Here is a 7,439-nt window from a genome sequence, read left to right on the forward strand (position 1 = left end):
TTAAGACAGAGATTCGTAGAATCTTCGGAAATTCCAACGAGCTAGAGGTAGCGGAAGATAAGATCTTCAACCTCAAGCAGACAGGATCAGCATTGAAATATGCTACGGAATTTCGAAGATACGCTGGAACAACCAAGTGGGACGAAATCGCTATCATGAGTCACTACCGCAAGGGACTCAAACCAGAAGTCAGACTGGAATTAGAAAGATCTGCCGAGAGTACAGATCTGAACGATCTAATTCAGGACTCCATCGAATCAGATGATCGTCTCTACAGATATCGACAAAGCCAGAGATCATACAAACCCCAAGGAAATCAGAAGCAAGGGCGTTACCGCAAGAATGAGGGTAGACCACGTTACAATCCACAAAGATACGGAGACCCCATGGAACTAGACGCTACGCACTACACAAACGGGAACGATGACTCAGAAAAGAGACGAAGACGAGAAAACAACTTATGCTTTGAATGTGGAAAAGCAGGGCACCGAGCAGCAGACTGCCGAAGCAAGAAGACAGGAGGAAAAAGGGGCAACTTCAAACCTAAGTTCGGCAAAGGCCAACTTAACGCTACCTTTACAATCCCAGAAAACCCAACTAAATCCGAAAATACTGAGACTTTCACCGTTGAGGAATTCCAGCAATTACTAAAGGAATTACCACGAAATAAAGAGGGCATGAATGCAATAGACTTATGGGAACAAGAGTATTACAGAACCCCAACACCCTCTGTGACAGAAGAAAGTCACCAGGACGAGGCAGAAGCGGACCACGCCACGATGAGCTGGACAGCTTGCTATGATGAATTCTGCGGAATCCATCGATCAGATAAAGAAGCAACCGGATGGTTCCCCAAGAAAAGGAAGACGAAGAACCATCAGAATAATGTAACATGCACGGATTTAACTTCAAATATAACTTCGCGAAAAGTTCGCAAAGTTACCCAGCAGTTGAATGCTACGGGACAAGCAGGACAGATATACTGCAAGGTTCAGATAAATGGACACATACAATCAGCCATGATAGATTCAGGGGCTACAGGAAATTTTATTGCACCAGAAGCTGCAAAGTACTTGGAAATACCACTTCAGACGAAACAATACCCCTATCGATTGCAGTTAGTTGACGGACAGCTAGCAGGGTCTGACGGAAAGATTTCGCAGGAGACAATCCCAGTACGAATGGGCATAACCCAACATACAGAGGTTATACAGCTTGACGTTGTGCCATTGGGCCAACAACAGATCATCTTAGGAATGCCATGGTTGAAGGCACATAATCCGAAAATAGATTGGGCACAAGGAATTGTGACATTTGATCAGTGCAAAAGCGGTCACAGGGACACGCTAGAGGCGTCCGCGAGACGTAACACGCGCCAAGGAGAGTTGAACGCGAACAACACCGGCGACGTAGGACACCCAGTCCAGGGTCCTCCATTAAGAGCGAAGGCCAGTACACCTCCTCTACAAATGCAGAAGCCAACGACACGGCACGAAATCGCAATCGAGGCAAAAGAAAGGCCTACGATACCAGAACAGTACAAGAAATATGAACATGTTTTCAAAGAACCAGGGATCCATGAGGCTTTACCGGAACACAAGCCATGGGATCATGAGATAATATTGGAGGAAGGCAAGATGCCTGTGCACACCCCAATTTATTCAATGTCAGCCGATGAGTTAAAAAGGCTCAGAGAATACATCGACGACAATTTAGCCAAGGGATGGATCAGGGAATCCGCGTCCCAAGTGGCCAGTCCAACTATGTGGGTACCCAAGAAGGATGGACCCGATAGACTAGTTGTAGACTATAGAAAGCTTAACGCACTCACTAAGAAGGATCGATATCCACTTCCATTAGCTACGGAATTAAGAGATCGATTAGGCGGAGCTACGATATTCACCAAGATGGACCTACGTAATGGTTACCACTTGATCAGAATGAAGGAAGGCGAAGAATGGAAAACCGCTTTCAAAACAAGATACGGGCTATACGAGTACCAAGTTATGCCGTTCGGGCTAACCAACGCACCAGCTACTTTCATGAGGCTTATGAACAATGTGTTGTCACAATATTTGGATACTTGCTGTATATGCTACTTGGACGACATCCTAGTATATTCAAACAACAAGGTTCAACACATTAAGGACGTTAGCAGCATCCTCGAAAGTCTATCCAAAGCAGACTTGCTGTGCAAACCAAGCAAATGCGAATTCCATGTCACAGAAACAGAATTCTTGGGATTCACCGTATCAAGCCAAGGGCTCAAGATGAGCAAAGACAAGGTTAAGGCAGTGCTCGAATGGAAGCAGCCGACCACAATCAAGGAAGTACAATCCTTTCTAGGATTTGTCAACTTCTATAGAAGATTTATCAAGGGTTATTCAGGGATTACTACACCCTTGACCACGTTAACCAGAAAAGATCAAGGAAGCTTCGAATGGACTGCCAAAGCACAGGAGTCATTCGATACACTCAAACAAGCAGTGGCAGAAGAACCAATACTGTTGACTTTTGACCCAGAGAAAGAAATCATAGTGGAAACGGATTCCTCAGATTTCGCTATAGGAGCAGTTCTGAGCCAACCGGGCCAGAATGGAAAATACCAGCCAATCGCATTCTACTCCCGAAAACTATCACCAGCCGAGTTGAATTACGAGATATATGACAAAGAATTACTGGCGATAGTCGATGCATTTAGAGAATGGCGAGTATATTTGGAAGGATCGAAATACACAGTACAGGTGTATACAGATCATAAGAACTTGGTTTACTTCACCACAACGAAGCAGTTAAACAGACGACAGGTCAGATGGTCGGAGACCATGGCCAACTACAATTTCAGAATTTCATATGTCAAAGGATCAGAAAACGCTAGAGCCGACGCTCTTAGCCGAAAACCAGAATATCAAGAAAACAAAACGTACGAGTCATACGCTATATTCAAGAAAGACGGCGAATCACTGGTCTACAATGCACCACAGCTTGCAGCAACACACCTGTTGGAAGACAACCACCTCAGAAAACAGATTCAATCACACTACGACAAGGATGCTACTGCCACACGCATACGCAAGACAATAGAACCAGGATTCACTATAGAAAATGATACCATATACTTTCATGGAAAAGTATACATTCCGAGTCAAATGACCAAGGAATTTGTGACGGAACAACATGGGTTGCCGGCACATGGACACCAAGGAATTGCAAGGACATTTGCAAGAATACGGGAAATCAGTTACTTCCCACGAATGAGAACGATAGTTGAAGAAGTTGTTGGAAATTGTGACACCTGCATACGAAACAAGTCATCACGACATGCTCCGTATGGTCAGCTCCAGACCCCAGACATGCCTTCTCAGCCATGGAAGTCCATCACATGGGACTTTGTGGTCAAACTACCACTCTCAAAGGATCCTACTACAGGAATTGAGTACGACGCGATACTCAATATAGTAGACAGGCTAACGAAATTTGCATATATGATACCATTCAAGGAAACATGGGATGCTGAACAACTAGCATATGTGTTCCTAAGGATCATAGTAAGCATACACGGAGTACCAGATGAGATAATCTCGGATCGAGACAAGCTCTTTACCTCAAAATTCTGGACTACCTTATTAGCACTTATGGGTATCAAGAGAAAGCTATCGACATCTTTCCACCCACAAACAGATGGTCAAACAGAGAGGACCAATCAGACAATGGAAGCATATCTTAGATGCTATGTAAATTATCGACAAGACAATTGGGTAGAACTATTACCTATGGCACAATTCGCATATAATACATCGGAAACGGAAACCACGAAAATCACACCAGCACGAGCTAATTTTGGGTTTAATCCACAAGCGTATAAAATCCCGATACCACAAGAAGTTAATGCCGAATCAGCAATAGTACAAGTCGAACAGCTGAAAAATCTCCAAGAGCAACTGGCTCTTGATCTAAGATTCATATCTTCCAGAACAGCAGCGTACTACAATACGAAACGTAGTATGGAACCTACGCTTAAAGAGGGGGATAAAGTTTATTTGCTACGACGAAACATCGAAACCAAGAGACCAAGCAATAAACTCGACCACAGGAAACTAGGACCATTCAAGATTGATAAGGTAATAGGAACGGTTAATTATCGATTGAAATTACCAGACACAATGAATATCCACCCAGTATTCCACATATCCTTGCTCGAACCAGCACCACCAGGAGCGCCAAATGCGCCATTTACAGAAATTGAACCAGTCAACCCAAACGCCATATACGATGTCGAAACAATACTAGACTGCAAATACGTCAGAAACAAGGTCAAGTATTTGATCAAATGGTTAGACTACCCACATTCAGAAAACACATGGGAATTCAAGGAGGATCTCAGCTGCCCTGAGAAGCTACGGGCATTCCACCTGAAGTACCCACACCTGCCAGTAAAGCCTCAAGATCCGCTTCGGACAACTCAGGCAAAGAAGGATCGAAGAAGTCGAAGGAAGAAGAATCAATAGGAGTAGGCGCAGCATCAACGTTTGCTGTTTCTTCCTCAACACGCTCCTTTTCAATCTTTTCCTTTTCTAGTCTCTCCTTCTCCTCCGCCTCCACTAGCTCATCGAGAGTTCGTAAACCACGGCGAAGCATCTCAGACTCACGTTTCAACAGGAAACGTTTCTGCTTTCGCAATCGCAGGATTTTAGCCATTGCTTCCTGAGAAACACTAATCGCGCGTTCCTCCTCCTCATCCAATCTGGCCTTTTGACGATCCAGACTATCCCAATCACTCTCCACAGGACCACGAACGTCACATTTTCGCCCTTGACGGATACACTCGGCGCACCGCGAGGAATCTGAAGAAGAAACAATGCATTTACGCCCTTGGCGTTCACACAGAGAACAAGAAGACATTTCGAAACCACGGGATTCAACGAGACGAGCTAAACGTAATCTTTCCTTTCGTTTGTGAAAGTTGTCAGTCATATTGAATAAAGAAATACCATACAGCGACAAATATCCCAAGTGGGGTACTACGTTCTATATAGACGCTTGGGACAAGCGCTAGGCTAAGAAGGGGATAGTGTTACGACGGATTGGTAACAGGTCAACAGAAGTCACGGGACAACAGATCAATCTTGGAATTAAGAGGAATATAACTTTGCAAACTTCTCGCGAAGTTATATTTAGGATTAGAAATGTCCTAGGGGACTAATTTCAGGGATAAGAACGATAAGCTAAGACATTGGAACTCACATGACTTGGGCACGTGATGGAGCGTCAGGGAGCGCCAGCGCTCCTGGAGCGCAGTGCGATCCATTGCGATCCATCATGTTGAGAGTATTCGGGGATTAGCATACTGAGGACGAAGATCTATATAAGGGAATGGGTTTCATTATAATGTAGAGCTTCGTGCTCAAGAACAATCATTAGTTTCATTACTATAGTTACGAGAATTGCAACCCGTTACAACCTTATTGAATTCCTACTTGAAGTCTAGTCTAAAACCACCTCGAGAGATCTCTAGACACTTCCACGTGACCCTAGAGGCAGCTCCTGTAACATTTTTTTACCTTGATTACAATTTTGTATTATATTATTAGCTTCTATATTTATAAAGGAAATATACTAGCCTTCGCTTTTAATAGAGAACCCTAAATTGAATATCCTATATCACTGGTATTATTTATATTCAACTCTTCTTAATATATATTACATTTCATAAACGCTTTTAGTATATCCTTATAACCACTTTTGTATTAATCAAATATTACAACTCTTTATATTCAATCTATTTTCGAATTATATATTTTTAACCATAACATTTCTAAAATGATTTGTTATTAATCCAATAACATAATATTAAATTATATAACCTTTATATATTGAATTATATCTATTTATATTGAAATTGTTTTTTATAAAATCTTTCTATTAAACCCTATTAGCTATTCATTAATTAATTATAATTGATAAGAATATTATTTCGTTTGAAATGATATTTCCAAGTACTTTATAGTTTCTAATATAATAAAATTTTTTATAACCTTTAAATCTATTAACGTGTTTTATCACCGAGTGGATCATATCACCGAGTGGATCACTTTCACTTCAATTGTTGATCTCTCACTTCAATACGCGTTTTATCAATCAATTGAAATGCAATCGAATAATAAAGAAGCTCGAATACTCTTAGCTATTGAAGCTATTCAAAAAGACAAAAAACTTAGTATTCGAAAAGCTGCTAAGCTATATAATTTACCATATACAACACTCAATCATAGAATGAATGGTTTTACCCCCCGCGTCGAAACTCGAGCGAATTGTCATAATCTTACACAATTAGAAGAGGAAGTGATTATTCAATATATACTTGATATAGATTCAAGAGGATTTCCACCTAAACTTAGAATGGTGGAAGATATGGCGAATCATATTCTTGAATCGAGGGGTGCAAAGCGTGTTGGAAAGCTCTGGACGCATCGATTCGTAAAGCGTCGAATCGAATTAAAGACGCGTTTTAGTCGTGTTTATGACTTTCAAAGGGCTCTCTGCGAAGATCCTAAACTTATTGAGAAGTGGTTTCGACTAGTTTCGAATATGCGAGCGAAATATGGTATTCTCGACTGCGATTTCTACAACTTCGACGAAACGGGCTTTATGATGGGTATAATATGCCCCGGAATGGTGGTAACTAGTGCTGAACGAAATGGCAGAAGCAAGGCAATACAACCAGGCAATAGAGAATGGGCTACAGCGATCATATGTGGTAATGGGGAGGGTGAAACTATACCCCCATTTCTAGTGGTTCAAGGACAGGTCCATCTTTCCAATTGGTATACCGAAACCGATTTTCCTGCGGATTGGGCTATTAAACCTACATCTAATGGATGGACAAATAACGAGACGGGTTTAGAATGGTTGAAACACTTCGATAAACATACTAAGAATCGAAGAAAGGGCAAATATCGAATGTTGGTGCTAGATGGGCATGAAAGCCACGAATCAAGAGCTTTTCAAGCATACTGTGAAGAGAACGACATCATATGTTTATGTTTACCACCGCATTCAAGTCATCTAACTCAACCACTTGATGTAGGTTGTTTTGGTAATCTGAAACGTTCATATAGTGGTCAAATTGATGGATTTATCAAGGCACATATCAATCATATCTCGAAGGTTGAATTCTTTATAGCTTTTAAAGCTGCATACGAAGAATCAATCACCTCTCAGAATATGAAATCAGGGTTTCGAGGAACAGGTTTAATACCATTTAGCCCTGAAGCTGTACTTTCGAAGTTAGATATTCGAATTCGTACACCTACCCCCCCCTCTTTCGATCTAGATCAATGGATCTCTCAAACCCCTCGCAACCCAACTGAAGCTCTTTCTCAATCAACATTAGTTAAATCTCGAATAACTCGTCATCAATCAAGCTCTCCTACACCTAT

This window comes from Botrytis cinerea, chromosome 13 (assembly GCF_000143535.2).
Source record: "Botrytis cinerea B05.10 chromosome 13, complete sequence".
NCBI lineage: Eukaryota > Fungi > Ascomycota > Leotiomycetes > Helotiales > Sclerotiniaceae > Botrytis > Botrytis cinerea.